Consider the following 24,888-nt stretch of genomic DNA (forward strand, 5'->3'; position numbering starts at 1 on the left):
TATTTAAATGACTAGGAGACTGAGAGCCTTTGGACTGTAATTTATTCACATCCATCACTGTTGCGGCGCTCTGTGTATGCCTCTGTGTATTTGTGTGTCTCTATGTGTTTAGAACAGATCCCCTAGTGTTTGGACAAAACAAACACAATGTCATTACTGGCATGATTATGGAGAATTGAAAGTTTAAGCAAATATTCAAGAGTCTTTGTCTTTGTTTTTAGGATTTTTTGATACACGGATGACCACTGAAATAGCACTGACAAAGCCAAGCCCAGCTTTGTTCCCAGTCCTGACAGTATGAAAATGGTAACTCTTTACCACAGGTACAAATAGCAAGTCAGGAGGAATTTACTAAGCATTAAAGGACTCCCCCGTCTCACTACAAGTTAAAATAATGTTGTTCTGGCTATAATCATCCAATTAGCATGATGGAGGCAGGACCGGGACAAGGATCACATTTCAAAGACTTGTGTCTGCCAGCCTCCACACTAATGGTAAGATAGGCAATGGTTAGTGCTCAAGATTGTGTGCAGGTTTGAAGGAGAAAAACATTCCCCGTGCCTGTGTTTGGTCACAGGCAGCTCTGTGTCACTCGCAGCACCAATAGTATTGAAGATATTATACACATGGCATTTTTATCAAAGTTCTTCCTTCCTTTTCTATTGGAACAGTAGGAGACAATGATACGCAAGCAGTTTCTCATGATTTCCAGTATTGTTGGTGATGGCCAGTGGAGGCTCTCGGTTGAAATGATGTCCTTGTTAATGAAAAGCTTATAAAACAATGTTGCCACCTTGCCTTGTAGCTACAAATTATGACACTACCAGGAGAAAAGTGACATTTAGTCTTCATTCAGGAGTCAAACAGTTTAAAGGCCAAGAGCATCATCCAATGCAAATAGGTAGACACTGAAGGTCGCTTCTGCCATTTGTATCCTTTGAGAGGGTGTATTCGACCTTCCTCTTGTGTGTAAGAAAGTATATAAGAGAGAGGAGGAGAGACATCCTGCCACTGACACGTTTACAGGCCGCCAAGCCTCCAGAGTGCTGGAGGCGTGGTCTGATGGCAGCAGTGCTGTCTGAGTAATTACAGGCTCCCTGGTGGATATTACTAAGGTCCCAGTGATCCAGACTCCACGCAAGGCCACTCTCTCACTGTAGTTAAGGCAGCAGGGGAAAAAAAATCTTAACCAAAGAAAAATCAGGGAATGAAAAAAACAAACCCCCTTTCTGGTCTAATTCAACAAGCACAGCTCTGTTTTCTGTGCATAGCAGTGTTTGAGTTCTGCCAGAAATATGTACCCCAGTATAGTCACATTTTTATTATCCAGCAGGGCTCCTGGTATTTTGAAAATGAGGTAAGCTCAATTACCAACAAAGGGCTCCTCTCAGGGGTCTGTCATCACACGGGGGTGAACGGGAGGGAGAGGGAGGAAAGAGAGACTCCTCTGCCTGTACTTTGATACTGCAGGATTATGTGCTCAGTGGCATGAATTGCAGCCATATTTTGGCTGTGTGGAGACCAGATGTTTCGAGATGACAGGCAGGACAGGACGTTTTTTGATTATTAAATTTTTAATTCATAATGCTTTTCTCAGTAGTGAGCCCAAACTACACCATAGACGTCCTAAAGGGGGTTCTCTGTGCATGTTGAGACGTTGAGATGTTGAGATGTTTTCATCCATGTCTATTCTCTGGATTTCACAAAACTTGAGAGATGGGTTTCAGCTCAGAATAGACCGCAGTAACTTTTGTTGCAGCTCCAGGTAAAGGGACAGATTCAGGAATGTTTCCTCACTTTCTTTAACTTTGCCATTTGTGTATTTTTCAACACTTTTGTAATAATGCATGGATCTTGATGGAAAAAAATCTTAGGTGGCCAGTATCTATAGTAACAGTGCGTACCATTTGATGCAGATAGGAATAAAGATCCGGATCAGATGGATGTTTTGTTTAATACTGGATTTATTATTATTATTATTTTATTGAATTAAAGGGGACTGTTGGTGGAGGTCTGTGCTCTACAGAGCGCTATTCTAGATTGACTTAACAGAGATGGCCTCATAGTACTCTCATTATAGAAATGTGATAGTTGAAGGGATTCCTATTTTTGAAATAAACATTTTGAAACTTTTTTAGACAATTTTATCATCTTAAGATAATATTTTTTAGAATGATTTTAATATTTAGACATAGTGCTGAATGTTATTGATATTTGCAACAAGTCTTCATTTAATATCTTTCTGTAAATAAGATTTAGATAATCATTTTGATAAATCTAATTTAACTTTATATAGAAGAAAACATAAAATAATAATTAATTTACGGATTACTTGAAAGCTTGAATTAAATCTCATTATTTTCTTGAAAAGCCACTAATCCACAAATAGAATAGCTATGAATTTGATACTGTAAGAATACTATAAAAGTAGACCAATCATAATTGAATTTTTAATATTTAAAAGAAAATCTGGCTATTTGTTAAAAAAAATTTTACTAAGTAAAAACTGTACAAATAAAAAAAACCGTGTCACGATGTAGTCTCTTTATTAAATGGGTCAGTCTGTTTTGTGTGTGCACCACATGTCAATGGTGCTTCCCGGGGGCAGAGGGCCTCCCGCTGTGGTGACGCAGTAGGCACCAGAGCTGTTTGGGTTCCAGCCTGTCCTAGGAGCCGCCTGACGTCTCCTTGCTTCCTTATCTTAATGACCATTAACCGTTTCTGCTCTGCGTCAGCTCTGCTGCTTCGAGGAAGGGACAGGAAGAGAGAAAAAAAGAGCGAGGGAGTCAGAACAAGAGAGCAAAAGAGATAGTGAAGGAGAGAGAGAGAGGCCCCCTGATAGAAAATTCCTGACAGCTGATAAGACGGAGAAGGAGATCCAGTTTACTGCACAGATAGGGTAGGAATGTGTGGCCAGATGATGATGACTGGGTCCATGACTGCACTGCCCCTATCTGTGCCTGCCAAGACACATCACCACTGACTGCCTGCATGCTAGCCAATCTTCTTGTTTCCCAGAAAAGTTGTGGATTCAGTGTGCTCCTTCATGACTGTGCCTTTACCATCTTTCTGACTTTTTCACTGTAATATCATGGACCCATAATTATATTACTGCCATAGTGCTTTACATCACCATACAAAGTCACCGTTTTCACTCTTTTGCACCTGACAGCAGTGTCTATATGTACAGCTACATAATCTCGTGGTGCATAGAATATTCATATGCGGCAGCTATCTAATTTTAGCATGATCAGTGGGCACCACAAACTGCAGGGCTAAATGAACCATTCCTTGGAAACACACAATTTCATGTGAATTATCGGTCTGCTACAATAGCAACGAAATGGACATGAGAGGAAATGGAATCTAGCTCAGACAGTGTGGAGCTTGGCCAGGCAGTCAGAGAGGGCATTTTAGCTGTGCAACTGAGCTCCCAGCTTTTTAATTTGCGATAAATCATAGTGAAGAGATGTACCCTAAAAAATGCCTGTGTAGACGCCGTCTCTCGGTCAGAGACGGAGAGAAAGAGTGGGGTGAAGCAGATTGGGTTAGTGGGAGCCAGGGCTGTGTGTGGATCAGACTCCCGCTCAGCTGTCTCCAGAGGAAATCAAACAGGGCTGTGCGGTTCATTATTTCGTCAGTCGACTCAGCAGCAGAGAATACTGGCGACATGGCCATTTACTGGGAGTCTCCACTGACCCAGCTAAGCACAGCTAGAGTCATAGAAGCCTGTCAGCTTGAAAGGCTGAGGATTCACCGCCTCATGGATTTATTTCAAAACTAAGTCGTGTTATGTTGTGTCTGTTGTCACAAGTAGATGAAAAAAATAAATGAGGGATGATTCTCTCAAACCTTTGATCTTCAAGCTTAACTTGGGAATACAGTGAGAACCTCTACCTGGTCAGTGCCCACATACATTGCTGATGTGGACATGAGCTTCGTCACTGAGTATACTTTCGATGCCGATATTTGGAATGTAATTGGGGAGTGGGGGAGGGTCTCAAGGGTCTAGGTCTCCGTTGTTTGTTCTCCTCTTTGAATACAAAGTCCTTTGTGGTGACCCCATCGCCAGACTACCAGTAGACTTACAGTTGACAGGAAGTAGCAGCACACATGCACAGCAGAACAGTACTCAACCTCTGAACTGCAATCACCTCACCTTTCAACTGAGGAGAAAACGCAGGAAGAGGGAGACATGTAGCGAGGCACGTTCTCCTGTACACACTTTGTCTTTTATAGAACTCAACATTTAGAGAGAGATCAAGTCCAGCAGGCTGGAAATATAGAGATATATTTCTAAGAAGAAACCAAAAATTATCTCTGAGTCACAGTGGGATGTTGTTCACACAAGCGCTGATAATGCAACAATAGCATTAAAGGGGAGGAAATAATGGCTGGGTTTGTGATATTTTTCCATTCTTGCACATCTCTATTTCTGAGCAGAGTGCCCAACGGCTATCGGCCAGCTCAGACGCCAGTCTCCAGTCTATCATCAGGGTCTGATGAAGCAGATAACACTGGGAGCGCTCACTGCTTCGCGGTGTGCAGTCAAGCATGGCAAGATGGGTGGAGTTGAGGGTGCGGGGGGTATTCAAGGATGGCTAGACAGTTTGCAATCTGCTATGAGAAACAGACAAGAAACATTCAATCAGTTGTGTGCAGAAGACAGAATGGCACCAGCAGAGCGCCAGCCAGGCACAAAGCTGGCCAGAGGCATAGGTCACAAATGTTATCACCCAGCCTCCTGTGACATGCTAACTCTATCTCCATCATCAAGGTCAGGTCATTGTTTGCTTTGTCTGGGCTGAGTCACGGCCAGTGCCCCTACTTGTTGGTGGTGGACAAGCAGGTTTGGGTGGAGTATGAAGCTTATGGCGTTTATCATTGTCAGACCACAGGCAAAACATTTATTTACGAGAAAGGTAATTAAGAGGTGACCTAATATCTTTTCTTTTTTTTTCAAATCAGTCCATTTAGCATGTATTTCATTAAGCCAAGGACTAGTTTGAGTGCTTATACGTTAAGTCATTCATATATAATTGTCAGTAATATCTTATATTAAAAAGAATAATAATCTACAAACCTCTAGTATGTAATTATAGTTGGCTCTTTTATAATAGGGCGGGGACAAGGTTTTGAAGAGGTACAGTGAAATGCCATTGGATAGCAGGTTTTTTCTCAGAAGTATCCCAATGACAAAATGTTATATTTATCAAACAAACTTTAAAACTTTACCAAAAGTCAAACATTGTCCTAATCTCTTACCCGTCAGTCAGTCAGATCAAAGGAGGCTACCTAGTCACTTCCTGCATATGCCTGTCACAACATACACACTCAAATGAGACAGGCAATATTATTGAAAGGTGTGATGCATTCCAACAGTCAATGTAATTTATTAAATTGAGTTACGAGATTGTGACATTGTTTTGCAGCAACTGCCAAGAAGAGGTAAGAACATTCACAAGCATGCTGAATAGCTTTCCACTGAGACAGAGGGCTTTTAACTGTGACTGATGAGATGTCTGAGTATGTTCAGGCGTAGTGTTAAAATGCCGTGAATCAGCTTATTGCACTGATAATTATAATGGAAGGCTTGCTGTACAGAACGCTGTAAACCAACAGTGCCGTGTTGGTGCTTGGCAGAACGGAGCCAGTCTGAGCTGGCATAGTCGTAAAAAGAGCCAAAGGAATGCCAGCATGGGAACACAATGGAAGCAAGGAAAACTTGCAAAAATGTGGTCGCCGCCATGTTTTGTCAGGAGAGATGGCAAAGACAGCAAAGAAGTGGTTTCAATCATTTTTTTGTTTTGTTTTGGGGTAGTACCTTTTGTGATTTCTTGTATAGACATTTCATTTGTGACTGGTTCCAGCCTATGGCTTGTTTTGGTGTATGTTTTTAGTTAACTTACAAAGACATCGGGAAACTTGAGGATGTTGCTCTTTACTTGAGCTTCCATAATAAACTGTTGTACTGTAAAATAAGTAAGTGACTTCAGACATCCACAATTTTACTGTTGGGGTAATCAAAAGCATACCACCACCCCCCAGTGAGGTACACAAGTTCTTGATAAATTCCACTGTCACTCTGTGGAGCTCATAACTTGACATCTAAGTGTAACTGCAGGAATCCCGGAGCCACTTGGGAAGTGCAGTGTAAGGTGATCTGGAGTCGTAACGGCTGTCATACTCTGCACGAGGAGCTTAAAGCTGGGACCAGCCAGCCAATGGCATCCTTCCAGTTTAGTAACATATCGGTGAATTCTCAGTAGGAGATTCATTCCAATGTGGCTTGCTCAAAATGTGGTCACTGTGGCAAACAACAAGATAGAAAATAAGGACAAGAATACATCAGGGATGTGGGTTCAGCTAAAATCACCACATAAGTTATTGTTTCCTTATTTTTCTGTGAAAATCAAATCACACTCATTCCGAACTCTTCAAATACAGATGTTTGGTTTTCCTACATGGTCAAAAACTGATGCATTGAGATGCTGAACCATCCTTCAATCCCAATGCATCAGTATTTGACGAATTAGGAACAAGGTGCAAAAATACAATTTCTTAAAAATCCTTACATAGGACCTTTAAGCCACTAGAAAGAAGAGTTTTTCTTTACAACCATTTGTGCCACAAAGAGAAAAGAGGAGGAGAAAAATAAACATCAGATCCTGGATATCCAGGGTTAAAACAGTGGTTAATGTAATTCCAGTAGTGCCATAACATTTTTTAAACTGTCGGCACATTTCTGTGTACAACATTTTCTCTCAACACGATTATTGATTTCATAATGTCCCCCAGGCATGTGCATGTATTCCAGCTACATGTTATTAAACATGTCCACCAAGCCAAGTAATCACAGTGACAACTTGTTCTTCATTCCTTTGGTGTGCCATAAAAGGCTGTATGTTTGTGTTGGTATTGGCATGGGTCCTTGTCTGTATTTGTGAGTGTTTCTGCCTTTCAGAAAGCACACTTGATCATGATTGTGTAACTCTGCAGCACGGAGGCAAGGATATTAAAAACAGATGTGGCCTCTTAAGTCAAAAATATGGGGGGGGGGGGGGGGGGGGGGGGGGTTCTGGGCAAAACATTCCCCCATTATTGATTGCTGATCCTCCGGTATGTTTGGGCTATCAGCAGGGTTCTGAGGGCTAAGATGATAAATTGAAATGGTAGGGGGGTGGGTGGGCAGAGGAGAGACTTTGAGTTCAGTTCATAACAAGATACGGGAAGTTAAAAGTTCATCCTGCTTGTTTTTAACTTCCTACTTTTTATAGCATTTGATATTAAACTAGCTCTATTAAACTGTATTCCAAGGCTATTAACAGACATTTAATATGCCAAACCCTACCACTTAATTTTTTTATTAATCGCTAGTGACTACTGATAATCCCACCACTGCCTTTATCACCTAAAGCCACACACGCGCTCGTCAACTCCTCCACCTTTTACTATTCCGTAGAATGGAATTTGTCATTTTAGGAGGATGCTCTGTTACTCATCTGCCCCTTGACACAGACACACACACCCACATTGTCTCCAAGTGACAGTGGAAACAGCATTGTTTGAGACGTGTTTTATCTGTGGCAGGTTGCAGTGTGAGGCAGGGAAAGAAGAAAAACTTCCTTGTGAAAGTAGGAATGCAAAGTATTCCCCACAATGCCACACTGCTGCAATTACTCCAGCGCCTGGTGCCGGGCCAAGACAATGAGATGACAGCTTGTGGTGTTGAGGGGGAGAGCAGTTCAACTCCCATCTCTCCTGCTGTATCTACACTGAAACCTTGTGTCTTGGACCTCTAAACTGCTGTGTCCAAAATGAATGTATTTCCATCTGGTATTCACATCAGTTGGTCTCTAAACATCATAACCCAATAAAACCTTGCCTGTCATTGAAATGTTTTTTGATTAATGAGCAAAGGTTTTTCGCTGGGTGAAATGTTGTGCTCGTATTGGTATATATTAACTACTCCAGTACTTATGTCTACTAGATGTCCATCTCTCTGTTCTTTCTGCTCACCATGCTGACTATTAGTTTTTCACTCTCACTTGGTAATTAACTGGCACAGTCCTCCTCTGTGAAAAGAGACAGAAAAGAAAAGAGGCGAGATTAGCCAGGCTGGGGGGGAGTGAGGGATGTGGGAAGGGAGCTTGCTGCTGCCAGAGTGTCTGCCTCCTCAGGCCTTGTCCACTGCCGCCAAGGGCCGCCTGCCCTCCCGCCGCTGTTATCAGCTGGCTCAGCAGCGGCAAAGAAACGGCTAAACAAGGCACTGTTTATCTGTGCAGACTGTATTCACTGCACATCCCAGCTGCTGGGCTGCGGCACCACTCAAATCTGCCCGGCTCTGCAAAGAAAGGGCCGACAGACCTGCTCTCAACAACAGTCTGCATAGAGGTGCCAGGGGTGCAGATCAATAGGCGACAGTGTCCCTGCTCAGTCCAACACTGCAGACCCGACAACCCCAGCCTCCCCCAACTCTCATATCCACGTTCAGCATCGAATTAGCGATTCTGATGCACTTTTATCTTGTGGTGTATTGCTTAAAAATTAGCTTGATTTCCCTTTAATCGAAATGAATGTCTCTGATTAATTTCTGCTGACTCGTTCAGCTAAATGCTAAATTGACATGGCCATCAGACAATTGATCCAGAGCAGAACGGATTATGTTACAGCCATAAATCAGAATTAATTGAAGTTGACCCTAAGGGTTGACGTGTTTATAGTGTACAATTTTCAAGCAATGTAGTTTTCTTTGAAAAAGTGTAACATGACCTAAAACAAAGAACATTCTTTACGTTCATCGCCTGTTATGTAGAACCATATTAAATACACATCATTTCTAGCTAAAAAACGTTTTTAATGATTTGTGCTCAGGGCTCTAACTTATGATTATTTTAAATGTTGATTATTCTACCGATAATTTTCACAATTAATTTTCTAGTCTATAAAATATACTTATCACAGTTTCCCTGAGCCCAAAGTGAAGTGTCCAGATTGCGTCTTTTGTCCAACCAACAGTACAAATCTCAAAGACACAACATTTATAGTCATAAATGACGAAGAAAAGTAGCAGATTCTTACTTGACTAAATTAGTGAAACAATAATTCATTATCAAAACAGTTGTTAATTCATTTTCTTTTAAATTAATTAATTGACTAATCCTGGTAGCTGCATTTGTAGTAGAATTTATTACCTAGATACCAACGATGCATCTTTGGTTTAAACGTTATTTACCATACCTGAAATAAAACGTAACATTAAACGTTTTGATGGAAACATCTACCAGTAGCCTAGATAGTGTCCTGTATCTGATTAAGCACCCGCTGTGGTCAACAGATTAACAAAGTTGACTGCAGCAAGTTAGATGCACTCTGCTGACATCCTTATTTTCAGTAACCGTTAGTCTCACAACATCACAGAGGGCTGCTCAGATATGCTGGATCTGTAAGCACTCTCTCACTCTTCTCACACACAAAAACACACATGCACACACAAAACCGTCCCTCTCTTATCTGTGGACCGAGGAACCCTGACTCCAGCCTGTGCAGACAGTGCTATCTAACTGGGCCATGTCTCTATATACACAAGGAAATCACCCACTCCTCATGAAGAAATGAAATCTGCTTCAGACATCCTGGCCCTGAGCTGGAACAAAAAAAAGAAAAAACATATTTTGAAAGGCTAATGCAGCTTGAGACTAGTCACACACAAACCCTTGTTGGAAAAAATCAAAATGCTTTTGGCTTCAAGTATTAGAACAAATCCTTCTTATTCCTCTGAGCATGCTAAGGACAATGTCTTTGTTGTGGCTTATGCTGCCTTGGCCTCTGTCCCAGGCCATATTTCTATGAAGCATGACACAAGCAGTTGCATTTCATTCAGACTTTTCATTAGATGAGACTTTCTCTATTCTTATTCATAGCAAGGTTCTGAAGTTCAGTCATAGACAGAGTTGACGTCCTGGCGCTGTTTGAGAGTGAGACGGGTAGATGGGCGTGGCAAAGCAGACAGCACAGTGCTGGAGGCAAAAAGTCAGGGGTCAGAGGTCATAGGGAAGTGAGGATGGCTGACCTCTCAACAGGACAAACTGTTTAGTGGTGTTGACTTAACATGGACTGGACTCTGGTGCGGTTCTCACCCTCTGTTTTAGCTGACCTGTCCAGAGCAGTCACCACAGGAGAGATCAGCAAGATTCCTCATAATAGCCCGATGCGAGACCTGACACAGTTGGAGAGTTCTTCGACACTGATACTCCCAGGATCCTCAGTGGCAGAATATGCTGACTTATCAACACCACTTGATGAAACACGTGTTTTGGATTCCTGGAGAGTGTTTGGTGTTCCCATGTCAGTCAGTCTCATCACTGCAGGAGGTGTCACAGCTCTCACAGCTCCAGCTTAGTGAAGAATTAAACACTCCGCTGTATTTCATCGTTGTGGCCAAGATGGAGGAAAGAGACATCATATCCACTAGTTTTGTATTGTTGTGTATTTATGTACAGTATGAATGCGATAAAAATTGTCCGAAGACTCAGTGATAGAGTTGTGGCTTTCTGGGATCTGTGTAAAAAGTACAACATATATTTTGTTTAGGACAGTCGAACTCTGTTAGTAAACATGAAGCAGGATGAGAACCAGCCACTTGTTTCACTTTTGGGAATCATGAGGGGGAAGCTAGTTAGTTTGTGTTTACAAAGCAGACAAAACAGTCTGAGAGCCTTGCTCCATGAATAATTGATGATTATTCTAAAGATGACTCACATTAGTGGTTTCTATGGTAATGAATCATTTTGTCGTTGTAGAGCTATGTGCAGTATTAGGCGGGGGCCTGTTCCCTGCCTCTGGCTAGATGTGACAGAGGCCCTTCACAGAGATGCACACACAGGCTTCAATCAGACTCCAGTGTAGGGGACACGGCATCTTGGGCCATAGTTTCATGTTGGTGACAGCATGGCTGAGCTGTCTTACAAGTGGAAAAAATACCCACTATTATGTGGCCTGAAAGATATTATCGGGACAATGGCCATTTGGTCAATGTGCTGCAACCATCTTGTCCTTGTTAGATCATGCAGTGTGCTGCTCTATCACTGTCTCATTGTTTGCAAATAGCTAGCAACTATGAACTATAACGGGCAACTTTGCCTGCTTGTAGACCCTGTTTGAAAGTGTTGCAGTGATTAACTGTATGAATTTATTAATATTGATACTCAAGAATTTGTGTTTTTGAAAATGTTTGCTATGGGTTACACACATCTAGAATGTTTAATCAACATCAACATAATCACCATAAGCTGACTACAAAACACACTGGATCATGTGGTGTGCTGGTGTGCATAGTCACCGGGGAGACGAACATTAATACTGATTATCTAGTTACCTGCAGTGGCACCAAGCAAACCACAGCTGCCTCACAACACAGACAGAGAAACCACATCACTCTGACACAATGTATCCAGACTATTTTATCCTGAAACCCAAGATAAATAAATAAGCTAAATAAATGTAATGTAATGCAACAGGTAGGCTGTTGCTCAGGAAATAGAGAGGTAGTCCACCATTTTGAAGCTTGTTGGTTTGGTCCCTGGCCCCTGCATTTCAAGGTGTCCTTGGGCAATATACTCCCATGGGTATGTAAATGTGCATATGAATGGTTATTGCTCCTGATGAGCAGCATGCATGTGTGTGTGAATTACTGAATCCTGACATGTTTTGTAAAGCACTTTGAGTGGTCAGTACGACTAGAAAAGCCTTATATAGATACAGTCCAGTTACAATAACATAAACAAAAATTGTCCCTCTTTCATCAGGCTGATATTACTCAACATGCTGTTTGTTTACACGCACAATATGTAATTTCAATAGCTATGAGTTCGCTCAATCAAAACAACGAAAACCGATGACATGGTTTGATGAGATTGTGACATAGCATGTGATTATGGGAGTTGTATTCATTGTGAAACAACCATCACTTTAAAGTTTTATTCATGTTACCTTTAGTCAGCTTGGCAGACTTCCTTCTTATCTTGAATAAAATTACAGATTGTTAACATTGTTGGAACATTTAGGATAATGCAAGTACACAACTGGGTGTACACTACCCTACGGCCCATTTTGCAGTTTCTTACTTTCAAAGTGAATTGAAATCTTGTGATATTTCTTCAGCACCTTGCTGTGCCCTGTTCTCCAAATCGTGCCCATTTGTATCTCTGGTCTTTTTAACTTCTCATAAGTTTAATATCACCAGTGCTCTTAATCATTTCTGTCTGGATGTGGCCTAAGTAACACAGTGGGTGTCTATGGATCAGGCTAGAGAGAGGAGGAGGGCTTATTTTTACCACTGGTTTGGGAAACACTTGGCTACAATCACTGAGAGAATGGAGATGGTTTTAATTACAGATCTCTCCTTTTCTGTGTCCCTGTTTTCTTCTTCTCTCATTCTATCTATTGAACTTTCTGTCTAACTCCCTCTCAAAAAGCTTAAATGTTTTTTTGTCAGCTGTTGTGTGGCTTATTTTGAGAAATGTTACAGTTTTAAAGAGACTTCTGTTCTGCTGTACACATTATCCCGCAGACATGGACTCTGACAAAGAAGTGAAATGGATAGTGGGTTGTGTGCAGCTCCAAGCTACTCATGAAACAACATCTGCAGCAGCACACCAGGCCAGTGATAATGTTGTCTTTAGGCAATAATGTCTGTTTTCACAAGTGTCAATTTGAGATTATGATGTACTGCTCTTAACTATGATCGACGAGTGTATGTTATGAAAAATCAGTTGCTGTTATTTCATGCAGGCTCAGCATTGTGTGGACCACCAAACATGACGAAGTAACTCCAGAAGCACATACCCACGCAAATGTGGCAGCTGTCATTGTATGGTAAAAAAGTTACATTCATACCAGACTAAACCCACAGACAAAGATGGTGGATTAGAGGCTTCCAGGTCCGACAAGGGCCTTCATGGAGGATGATTGGAAAAATGTGTGGAAAGGCAGCGGCGAAGGAGGAATAAGAGTTGAGCAGAGAGAGAGGTAAAGTGATCGAGGTGGAAGGATTGCACTAGAGAGGAAAGAGAGGGGGAATGCAGGATTAGAGGCTAAGAGCAGTGTGGAGAAAGGGATCACAGGCGGGGAGATTGAAAAGAGAGAAAGAGACGTAGCAGAGGGGAAGGCGTCTGCACCCACCAGCAGGCCATGGCTGTCAGTGGCAGGGCCTCTCTCCCAGCACCAGGGGCTCCAGGGCTGTGGCCACATAATGAAGGCTTGTTTGAGTTCACATTCAAACATCACAGAGAGCGCCTGGAAAAACAGTGCCCCACGGGCTACTTTTATTAACCCGGCTAGGATTCCCAGCCTTCAACCCCGTGCCAAAAGGCTTCCTTGCATCTCATCCACACACACATGCACACACAAACACACACACATACACACAGACACACACAGTCTGTCCGGTAAAAAACGTTGTCATGTTGTAACCTATAGCAGTTTGGTTGTGCTGCTGATGGTGTTGGAGGCTCTCCTCTGTCTGCTAGCTGTGAGAAAATTAGCAAAATTCTTTTCACAAACGAGAGCAAAATGAGAATGAGACTGTTGCACAAGACGGTACTATTACACTTTTGGCTGCATCCGTCTCATGCAGAAGCTCAACTGACTGCTCTGCTGTTTGTCTTTTCTCTCTTTACCTCTCTGTCATAACACACACAGGCCTGCTGAATGACGGCCCTGCGAGATTCACTGGGGAGGATATTTGACTCAGGATTTTCCGATAATAGGATTTGAAGCATGCTTGCAACAGATAGTGGTTTTGTGGTGAAGGAAAGGAATATGTGATCTTGCTTCTGTATGTAAATACAGCAGCTGTTTGTGACAGCAGTTATAAACTATATTCCTGTTGCTGCTACAAAGATTTTTTTTTTTCATTGCAAGAAAAATAGACCATATGACAACCAACATTTGGGAGGAGTATCGGGCAGTTTCAGTCTTTGACAAGGGTTGTATTAGAGAAACAGGGCTTTGTTTTTTATAATATTAATTTTGAAAAATACCTGTCTCAGCTGGACACAGTGGGAAACATTCAAATATGAAATAAGAAGGCTCTCTTGTTAATTAGTTACCTTGGAGTTCAACTGTAATGACATTTAACCAATAGGGCTGGTTGAAACGCAGCTTAGGATACAATTCCCCTCAATTTTTTTCCCAGGGTTGCCTGTTTGAGGGGGCTAGTCAGCCCTCTGGAATTGCACAAATCCCCTTAAAACCCCTGGAGTCACTGAGGTTGTATCAGGCCCCTGGATCTGCTGTGTGCAGGGCTGGGTGACGGGCTGTGGTCCGGAGCCAGCCAGGGGGAGAGGACAGCTACTGTGAGGGCGCCCGGAGAGCTGGGAGTCACTCAGCCACAGAAACCCTGTGTTTGTGTATGGAGCGCAGTGCTCTTATCTCCCGCCTGTACTGACGCCACACTCTTCCTGTTTCAAATCTTTACTGCTGATTTTCTCTTCACTCTTGCCTCAGCCCCAGCCAGTCCTGTTGTTTTTGGTGTTCTTGTTCTATTCAATGGAGATTAGATAGAGTTGCTGTGGCGACACACAAGAGACATAGAGCATAGCTAGTTTGAAGGTTCGTAAATGTGCTATGTGCTAAGAAATAAAGCACTAAGCATTAGTTTGCTGCTTTTTTCAGACTGTGTTGTAAGATATTATAAGTGGACGTTAAGTATGAGATTAAAGGTCCAGTATGTAGGATTTAGGCGGTCTACTGGCAAAAGTAATATAATATTCAGTATTATGTTGTCATTATTGTGGGATTGCCTAAAACTAAAAATTGTTGAGTTTTTGTTACTTTAGAATGAGCCTTTTATACCTACTTAGGGAGCAGTCTTCTTCCACAGAGTCCACCATGTTGCACTGCAATGTTTCTACAGTTTTATTTTTTCATTTTTAATGAACAGTTTGTGATGCATAATGCACCTGAGGGATCAGACAGTTATCTTTGACAGTGAAAATGAAAGTGAATGAACCTGAAACCGCTTACCTGCATAGCTACAGTATATAGAGCAGATGAAAGATAAAAAGAAAGTAGAACAACAACACTTTTAAACATAGCTATTCAGATTGAGAGTGATTATTCCCCCTCTTTTTATAAGAAAAAGATGAATGTTAGTCCATGAGTTCTGGTAGATTTTAATGTCCTGGACAAATCAGCGAAATTCTGGTTTTCTAACCCTATTATCTGTGTTTATTGAGCTTAAAAACAATTCGAAGAGACCTCTGATGCCATGCACCATAAATGCAAAGCCCTTGTATTTGACAACCTAGGAATGAAACTCAACAAGCAACTGTCTTTCTCCAGAATCACTCCACTTTTGAAATACAATTTAAATGCATTGCCTCCCTCACCTAAGTTTGACCGCACAATTCATTCATGTTTATTCACCACAAGCAGCAGGAATATCAAGTAGCAAGCAACGGCAGGTACTGAGTGTGTCAGTTGGTGTTCACTTTAGCCTCAGCATAAACTCAGCACTCACCAGATTCCACTTATCTCCTTCCAGTCTCTTCTTTTCCCTCTATCCTCTCTATTTTCATTAAGTAAAGTACATTTCCTCCAGTCAGCAGTTAACAAAGACAAGGAGAGACTTATTACAGAACTTTGCACCCAACAGTGACCGTGTCAATCTGTCTCCATGGATGCAGACAGATTGATAAATGAGGCTGAAGATAAATTCACTTTTTAATCCCAGAAGTAAAAAAAAAAGATGTAACTCTAAGCTCTTTTCCTGCCAGTAAACTGCTCCAGATAAGAGCAGGATCTGATATGACTGCAGGTGTTTATTCTTCCAGAACTCTCTTTCTCCTCCAGAGCTGAGCACCTGAGCAGCAGCTTTACTCCTCCATTCTGCCCGCTCTACCTGCTCCTCACCATGCAGCACTCTGCAAAGACCCACAATGCACATACATTTTTATCTTATGTTGAATATGTTCAGCTTGTCCAAACAGACCTGCATTGACTCTGTATGTTATCACGGCCACAAAAATTTGATTCATGTTTAGTGAACACAATAACTTGAATAAATGAAGCTGGGATTGACATGCATGACAGTATGATGAAATCCCAGGTTAAGATGTAAAAGCTGTACTCAGTGGAACATTTCATGACTGGTGCCTTGAAAAACCATCGAGCAGGTAGTTGCTGAAGTTGTTTTCTGGATACAATCAGAGATGTAAGGCTTGTGTGATTGTGATTCCAAAAAGTAAAGGTACATTGTATACATTATGTAAACATGTGCTGATGAAAAAACATTCAGTATGTAGTACATCAAAACAGATTATATTGCATAATTTGCGCACAAAACAAGTGTGGTAACTGTGGAAGGCGTCTATCTTTCTTCTCCTGCCTGACAAAATCAAAAACAGCCATCTAAAATACATAAACACTGAAAGAGCTCCCTAACAGTCCCCTGCTTGGTATTTGCAAGCGTCACTACCAGTCTTCCTCTCCCGTCTGGCCTGCCCAGCTGCCTGGATGGCCGATTTTGATGGCGCCAAGCACTATGCAACTCTGCCGTAATCAGGAACAGCGAGGGGCAGTCTCTATCACAGAGAGTTTCTTTCCCTTTCCTTTGTTTTCCACAGATTTCCTTCCTCGTTTTCTTAGATATTCTCTCCCCACTGATGTAAGTCCAAACAGAGGCCTATTTAGAAAGTAAACAGATGAATGAGGGGAGGTTCTGGGCCTGGCGTCCATGGAGTCAGGCGCAGAGCGGAGACGTCTCGCTCCACCCGCCCTGTGCTGACACAGCCTGTAAATATACAGCATGACAAATGGCATGGTTCTGCAGCAGTCCCCCGACCAATCTCTGGCAAGCAGGCCTGATGCCGGCGAGGCTAGCCGACAGGCCGTGTCTGATTCACTGCCACAAGAGACACATTGTTTATAGGACAGAGAGACACTGTAACACAAACACTAATACCCCTCGAGTGGGTGACACATTGGGAAAACCCTTGGTTTGTGGCTCCAGTGTTGGCCTCAAGGTGAACATTGCAATGAGCAGCTTTGTTACAGCTAGTCCTCGAAAGTGTGTTACACTGTTTGTCCCTGTTGAATATCCTGCTGATCAGTCATTTTCCTGTACCCTTTTTTCCCCTTGGTCTTGAAAGATCTTTCCAGGGGCTCTGCTCTGGTTACACAGCTTGGCTCTTCATGTTTGACTTCCACCAAACATGAGTGTGTCTGGCTATGATTGGGATCATATATTTTCACCATAACAAATGTATTTTCATGCTTCTCTCGAAAGGACATCCTCCCGGGGAAAGATCTATCGTCAGAGAGCTCATAATAACACTGTTTCCTACTTCATGTTTGTCTCACTTTTGGCATCAACCTTGGCTATGGTGCCTGCCCTAGCTGTGTGATGAGTTTGAATAACTAAGTGAAAGTATTGAGTATTGAGATGTTGATGGATCTGAACTGTTTTAGAGACAGGGTTTAGACAGAGGAATGTCTTTGAGGAGGAGGGGGAGGGCAAAAAACAAGTGTGGAGGCCCCTGGGGAAAAAAAGCTCTGTTTGACCTCTAAGGATAGACCTGCAAACTGAAAAGGCGACACTCTTTCCGGTTGCGCTCTCTACCAGGATTTCCTTCCCTTCTCTAGGCCCACATCTACTGAAGCACCAGAGACATGGGCCACAGTGGGCCACCTATTGTGAGCACTGAGCAGACTTACTAGCTGAGGTCACACAGGGAGTCTGTGAGCGCCAGACTGGCAGGCGATCCACAGTTTCCTCCAAGATATGGGATCAAGTAAATCAGAGTTAGGAGTCGTTACCCTTTAAGGGTCCTAATGACCACTGCTCCTTTCCCCGAGCACACAGCTATGTCTGAGCCGTGTAGCATTATGAAGATGGTATTTTGTGCTATCATCCGTTTTTCATCGACTGGCTCTCCTTTCAGCAAACATGATATCATCCTGGTATCATGGCTAACTTAATGCAGCCAGTATTAGTGTTGTGTTATGCAGCATTAACATATAGACTGGAGCTCCATTATTCATGCTCTGGACCTATGCCCCACATGAATACTGTGTTACCTCTTAAGAAGATACATTTTTCACAGGCTGCAGAGGGCTATAAAGACAAGAGACAAACCAATTGATTTTAATTCGTTGGCAGTGTCAGGGGAATACACACGTGGAGATTCATCTCCCAAAGCACCGGTAATGACAAGATTGTAATGACAGCTTGCTGATCAGGACAAAGCTGCTGCTGCAGGGACACAAGGAAACTACTTCATTATAAGAACATTGTATAACATGAGCTTCAGAAGCTTTGACAGTGAATAGATCATGAATTACAGACGGCAGTCACTTTTGTACAGATATGCGCCTAACCAGGCAACTGCAGGATCAGGAAAATCAAAAAGTTTTGACATGATCATGTTAGTTCCAATAGATCTGATGCTTTGTAGGCAAACCTGCTCTGTTTTGTCCAGCACAGGCTCTCCAGTCTTAAACAATCAGATGCAATGGTCTAATCAGGATTAAAATCAGTCTTTATGTTGTGTGGTTATTTCACCATCTTACAGGCTAGAACATAACTAAATGTGAATTGTGACTTATGCCCCATTTTTCTGTCCAAAGCCGACCAAGCCCGAGAGAATAGTAACTAGTGTGTTGCCAATGACCGTGATATTCAAAAAATGAAATTTTGATAGAAAAAGCTGCTAGCTAGTGTGTGGCTGCTGTACATCAGATAAGACTTTGAGTTTAGGTATCTTCTCCCTCCCTCTCAGTCGAGGATTCATTAACACAAATTAATTCCATAAGTTTTACAGTGTTTGCTATGTTTTTTGGAATCAGGCCCTAGTATAATCTTGGTGGACCTGCTGACTTAGTAATTTACATGGAACATTGAATTTCACTCATTGTAATGTGTCACTACGCTGCAGGTACTTCAAGAATGTTCAAACTTACTGTTGGGGTTCTCTACAATGTGTTCCTTCTCAGGCTTAACGGACTCAGAGGGATCATTCGCTCACTTCCTCTCAATCTGCCTCACTTTGAGGCCTGCACAGGTCCAGCTAAGATACACTGGAGCTGCCTTGTTTTCAGTCTATGATGCAATGCCTCCTGTTCTCCTCTCTTATTGATTTACTTCATGAGGTCCGGCTGTAGAACGGTAATTAGCCCTCCTGTGTAGGCGCAAAAAAAGTGACTCTTGTAAGCGATTCTTCGGGGAGGACCTAAGCAAGGGTATTGCAGAGAGGAAAGCGTGCCCTCTAAATCATCATTGGGGAAACATAGGGTCACAGAGCTGACCCTGTTGCACTAGCAGGGATTAAATCACAGCATTTCTTGGTGTAAAGACAGTACAAGCTTCATTATGAAAATAGCATGTTCGTTTGGACATGGCTGCTCTCTTCTGCTGATAAAGCTTACCAAGCTATTTGAGCTACACGTGGATGATAGAGCGTACATATTAATCTGTCTGAAGAAGGCTGCAGAAGTTCTCTGTATCTTAGGCCGCCAGTCAGTTCTGGGAGCTACATAGCGTGTTTGTCCTCTTACCGCAGCCAGAGAGACAGCGCAGGCCTTACACTGTCAGTGATAGCGAATTGGCCATAATCATTATCAGCTCTGTGGTAGTGAGTGGCTCCCACTCTGTATAGGCGGCTCCATGTCTGACCTGTCTGTGGTGTGGCGAGGCTTTGCTCAGTGGGAGAACTAAATTCTTAGGGTTGGGGTCAGTCAGTGTCTGCTGCCTCCCTTGAATATCTGCATGCCATTAACAGCAATGACTCTGATGACATGTTCTTCCTGGCCTTGTCTGAGCTCTTTTGCTTCGGCTAGAGGTGCTTGTGGCCCCTGGTCTTGAGGCACTTGTCTATTTTGGGAGGTCATTTGGAGCCGGACACACTGTCTCCCCAACGCAGCCTGTCTCCTGATACTGCTATCAACTGCCGGCTTTTAACAGGGAGTCACGGCAATTTACGAGAGTGACGCCAAGCAAGGCAGTTATCAGGACCCCAACGGCAGATTAGCTGGTTGGTCTTCTAATGAGCATCCTTGAACAGGGAAATGGAGGGGGGACTCACAGAGCACAATAAAAACACTATTATCCATGGTCCTGACATAACAGGAAATACCCCACAAAATGCATCATTTAAGAGAAAATTCTGTTTATTTTTCAAGTTCGGAGATGTATAATGGCCTTCAAAAAGACAATCGGAGAACATTTTAATTTTGCTGCCTGTGTAGAAGAATTATATATTTTGTGGACAGTAGAGAGATGATAGGAAATGAACAGTGTTACAATGGTCTCCAGCATGGAAACTATGGTAAGCATCTTAACCACTAAGTTACCACAATGTCAAATAAACTATCATATTTGATAAAGATCAAAACAGCCACAAACACAACACAATATAAGCCACTTTCATGCCTTTAGCTTCACACATTCCAGTAGCCATATCTTAATAGCTTAGCTGTATTTTTTATAGCTCTGCATGTAGTCACAAGGTATGTTCAAGTATTGTGAGCTTTGCTCAGTTTTTGCATCTGCCAAGGACGGTACATTTTTTCTTATGTCCGTTTGTTTGCTTGTTTGTTTATTTGTCAGCAGAATTACACAAAAACTACTCAGTGGATTTTTCCACAACAATTGTATGGAGGATGGGTCTTGACCTAGAGTAAACAATTTCATATTAATCAATAAAATCCCATTTACAAGCATCTACAGCCACAGTGGATAAATATAAATATGTTGTGTAGAAATATAATTGCAAACTAAAATACAGCTTTAAGAATTTTTTGTCTGCTTAAGCATTGTAGAAAATATGTTTTCCATTTCTAATTCTGCTACTTGGTCTGATAGACATCCGTAAGCAAGACCAACATTTACTGATTATGTCAGAATAACCTTCAAACTGTACACTCATAAAAAGACACACATGACTTTGTCTGACGCTGGGCAAGTAGGAAAAGTAGTAAACCCACCACAACTGAACTAACTGAAACTCCAGCAGATGTTTTACATGTTTGCAAAAAAGGCTATGATGAGAAAATAGCAACTGATCTTTCTCAACTCTTCTGTTTGGTTCCCTGAGTTTGCCAGTCCGATCTGGAGTAAATGACTCAACTCGCAAAACTAGTCTCTGATGTTCAGTGTGGCGACTGAGTTTTAAACTGGACTCTGTGGCCTGCCCAGCCCTGGTCTCTGTAAATGAAGTTGAAAAATCATAAAATGTGTCTGTGAAGAGGTGATGTCATACTTGGCATAAGGTTTCACTGTGGATTTTAGGGGGGTTAGATTTACTAGCATTCGGGAAACATTAAAAAGTGCAGTGGTTCACACTAAGTGCCCGTGCTCTCTGTAGTGTTGCCTCAGCCCCCCTCTGACTCCATGCAGTATACTGCCACTGTTGATACAGAGCAGTAAAAACAGATATGCCAATGTGGGTGTGTGATATCTTCCTGAGGTGTAAAAAACTGCTTACTGCCAGTTGGTTTTGGCTCAAGTGCTCCTCTTCTTGAACAGTATCTTCATTTTTACTCTGCTTGCATGGAGCGCCACAGGCAATCCAACACAGAATTTATGAATGCATTAGTTACATTGAGACAGATCCAATGAACTGAGTGCAAATATGCAGCCAATTATAATTCTGTGGTAGTTATAATTTCATAATTACAGTCAGCTTCTCTTTACTAAAGGCAAATTACAGCAGTATATTAAAAATACACAGCATCAGCTAAGGTTTAATACATTTGAATGAGCGTGCTGTTAAGTGCGGGCTTGATAGAGGCAGATTGCAACAGGAAAGTCCCCTGGTGTATAGTTTGTCCCCCTGGGGCAAGATGGCACCCACACAAAAAAACCTGTGGCACCACTTGGATATGACAGCCCGTGATTATGTTGCATATTGACATAAAAGTATCCAACCAAATGGAGTTGTTCCAAAACAATAATAAGAAGAGTGGGGGTTGTATTGGGTTGAGACAGGGTGTGACTCCCACCACAGGGCTACCTTTGCTCTTAGACACGCCTCTAATTTGCAGCCAAGGGGAATGTAACAGTGATTAAGATGAAATCACACAACAGAGACAATGCAATTAAATGTGCTATAAGTGTCTCAAATGCTGTCTGTCTCCATCACCGCATGAAAAAATGCTGATGCAACAGGAATGTGAATGTGTTGGTTTTATATTCATCATGTTTCCAAATCTTTTCTGTGAAAACATAAGGACTATCCATGATTACAAAGAAAAATAGCCTTTAAGGGACAGTTCACCCCAAAATTAAAAACACACGTTTTTCCTCACACCTGTAGCGCTGTTTATCCATCTGGATTGTTTTGGTGGGAGTTGCTGAGTTTCCGCCATCTTCTCTCAAATGGCATTCAGCTTGTGCCCAAAAAACATGTGCGAAAACCTCATGGACAAAAAGCTCCTGCTTGTGACAGTGCAGGATGTAAACATTAATATCGTTCTCCTCACTTTAGCGGTAAACCTAGCTAGCTTAGTTAATGTTAGTTAGATTAGTTACCATAGTTAGCCCTGTACATGAATAGATGCACACAACCCTCTGTGTGCTGATACGAAAGCAAAATGGTTCCTATTTGAAGCAACTCACAACAAGATCTGTGGATTATCTTGCGCAAACAGGGCATGGAAAAAGACATTGCTGTTTTTCAGATGTATTTTATTTGGCACTTTTGGTCAAATGCCATATTCAAGAGACGACAGACATCTCTATGGCCGATGTCTCAAAAACTCGGCAACTGACACCAAAACTAGACGGATTAATAGCACTACAGGTAAGAGGAAAAATATGTTTTGGATTCTGGGGGAAACTGTCCCTTTCATTGCAATTCATCTTTTTTGTTAACAGCAGAGGGTATTATTTTGATTAATTCATAGTGCATTTGTGTGTGTGTGTGTTTGTGTGGACTGCAGACTATGGGTGGGATCGTGTGCTGATGCTCATGTGGCTGGTTGTGACTCCATCCCCAGACTTTAATCTAAGTTTGTGTTTGTAGTCTTTGAGGTGTGGATTAGTGGGAGTGTTGAGTCAGGCCCAGGCGAGGGCCCAGGAGGTCAGCCCGGAGAGAGGCCCACGTAAGCAGGCTCCAGTGCTGCTGAATGGGCCGATAATGGTCTGGATCAGAAGGAATGTGTTCATGGAGCCTTGCTACTGACAGCCGGCCCCTGGGGACATGAATTACCCTGACTGATACAAAAAGAAGATGACAAAAACACTGCCTCAAGCTCTGTCTCCCCGGACTCCTTGTCTCCAACACAGCTAAATGAATCAAATTGCCTCCAATTAAAGATTTAACCATGCTTCTTTCCCCTCGGCTGTTCCATTTTCTGTCCCTCCAGTTTCATGGTACAAAAACATAACACTGAATCATTGTAGTAAAAAAAAAACAGACAATTGAAAAGCTGTGTAATATTTACAGAACTCTTATTGGCGTGTGCTCATTGTATGCAAATGTTTTATACCTGTTTTTTTGTGCAAAGAAATGATTATGTAACTTGTATGATTATATGCGCAAAGAATCAGACTCTTTCATGTCTGGTGGAGAAATGCAGCCTTGTTCTGCAATAAACAGGCAAAACAATGATGTGAATATAAAGCTTATGATCTTCAAGTAGTTAGGTTGCGGGCTTAAATATGATTTCTACATACATAATGGATCTAAAAAGCTAACTTTCCCCAAACCACACCTCTCTTAAGTCCTCTTAACTCTTAGAACTGCCACTCAACCATAGTTTGAGCACTTTGGCAATTTCAACCACGTTGCAATCTTTGCAATGCCTTGATCCTCAAGGCTCAGTCAGTCAGGGTTCACTCTTGCCTCACTGTTGATCCATTTTATTTAGTCTACTTTGCTTTCTCTTTAAAACACTTGTTTATAAAGTCAGATCAGTTTGCAAGTTAAGTCAACAATTTATTCCATTTAGTCCATGCACAAATGCAACCATGAAATCAGTAAAAACCTTCTCTAAATTGGATTGATTACAACCACACGTTTTGCTCATCCGTTTATTGAGGATATTGTGGATGACACTACAAAATACAATATGTTTTGCATGACTGTTTTCAAAGTTTGTCTACATAGTGTTTCTTAATTGTCCACATTAATGCACATACACTGGCTTGCCTCACCTTTCTCTTTCTCTCTCTCAGTATTTGTCGGCTCTTTTGACTTTCTTCCTGTTTCAGGAAGTTGCCCAAAAAACACAATTTGTGTTTTGGATTTTTTTCACAACTGATTCTGTCTTTAAAACAGCAGGTGAGCCCCCCGTGTGGCTTGAAGCATGTCGTCAATTATGCATCCTATCAAAACTCGTGAAACAAATGTGGTACTGAATGACATCACAACATGCAGGTTGACTTACAAGCGTGTACGAAACAAAGGCATAAGTAGACCTACATTCAACATAAGAGGCCACATCACAATCAGAGCATTTACATCTCTCTCTGTGATTTTCTACTAGTTAACTGATTGTGGATGGTGTTGTTCTCTTGGAGAGTGAACAAAAATATGATTTAAAAGCTAAAATGGGTCACCAAATATATTTTATACTATTACTTTGTTTATATACTTGGGCAGTCTGCCCAAGTAAAGTCTGTGTGTGGGAAACACTTCTCACACAAATTCACCTTTACAGAGACATTTGAAATAGTAACAAAAACTGGGCATCGGTGTTCTTAGCAACCATTTTATTTATATCAATTACATGCCACATCAAGCTGTATCCTTAAGGATTCTGTTGTTAACATTGACCGGCAAATTAGAAAGTCTAACGTCACTGTAGTCTCCAGAGAGCACATTAACACAGTTGATCAATTAGGGAGCCAGAGAGCTGAGATCACCTTCAAATAAACGACAAATT

The 24,888-nt window shown here is 41.9% G+C and overlaps 1 long non-coding RNA gene across 1 annotated transcript; it reads left to right on the top strand.

Annotated features, from left to right (window-relative positions):
• The first annotated feature begins 12,660 nt into the window (after positions 1-12,660).
• On the top strand, positions 12,661-23,328 carry LOC115586396 (uncharacterized). The gene is made up of 2 exons (XR_003984877.1): positions 12,661-13,029; positions 23,025-23,328. It is a non-coding gene; the product is annotated as an uncharacterized LOC115586396 (long non-coding RNA).
• The last annotated feature ends 1,560 nt before the right edge of the window (positions 23,329-24,888 follow it).

Source organism: Sparus aurata, chromosome 8 (genome assembly GCF_900880675.1).
Source record: "Sparus aurata chromosome 8, fSpaAur1.1, whole genome shotgun sequence".
Lineage (NCBI taxonomy): Eukaryota > Metazoa > Chordata > Actinopteri > Spariformes > Sparidae > Sparus > Sparus aurata.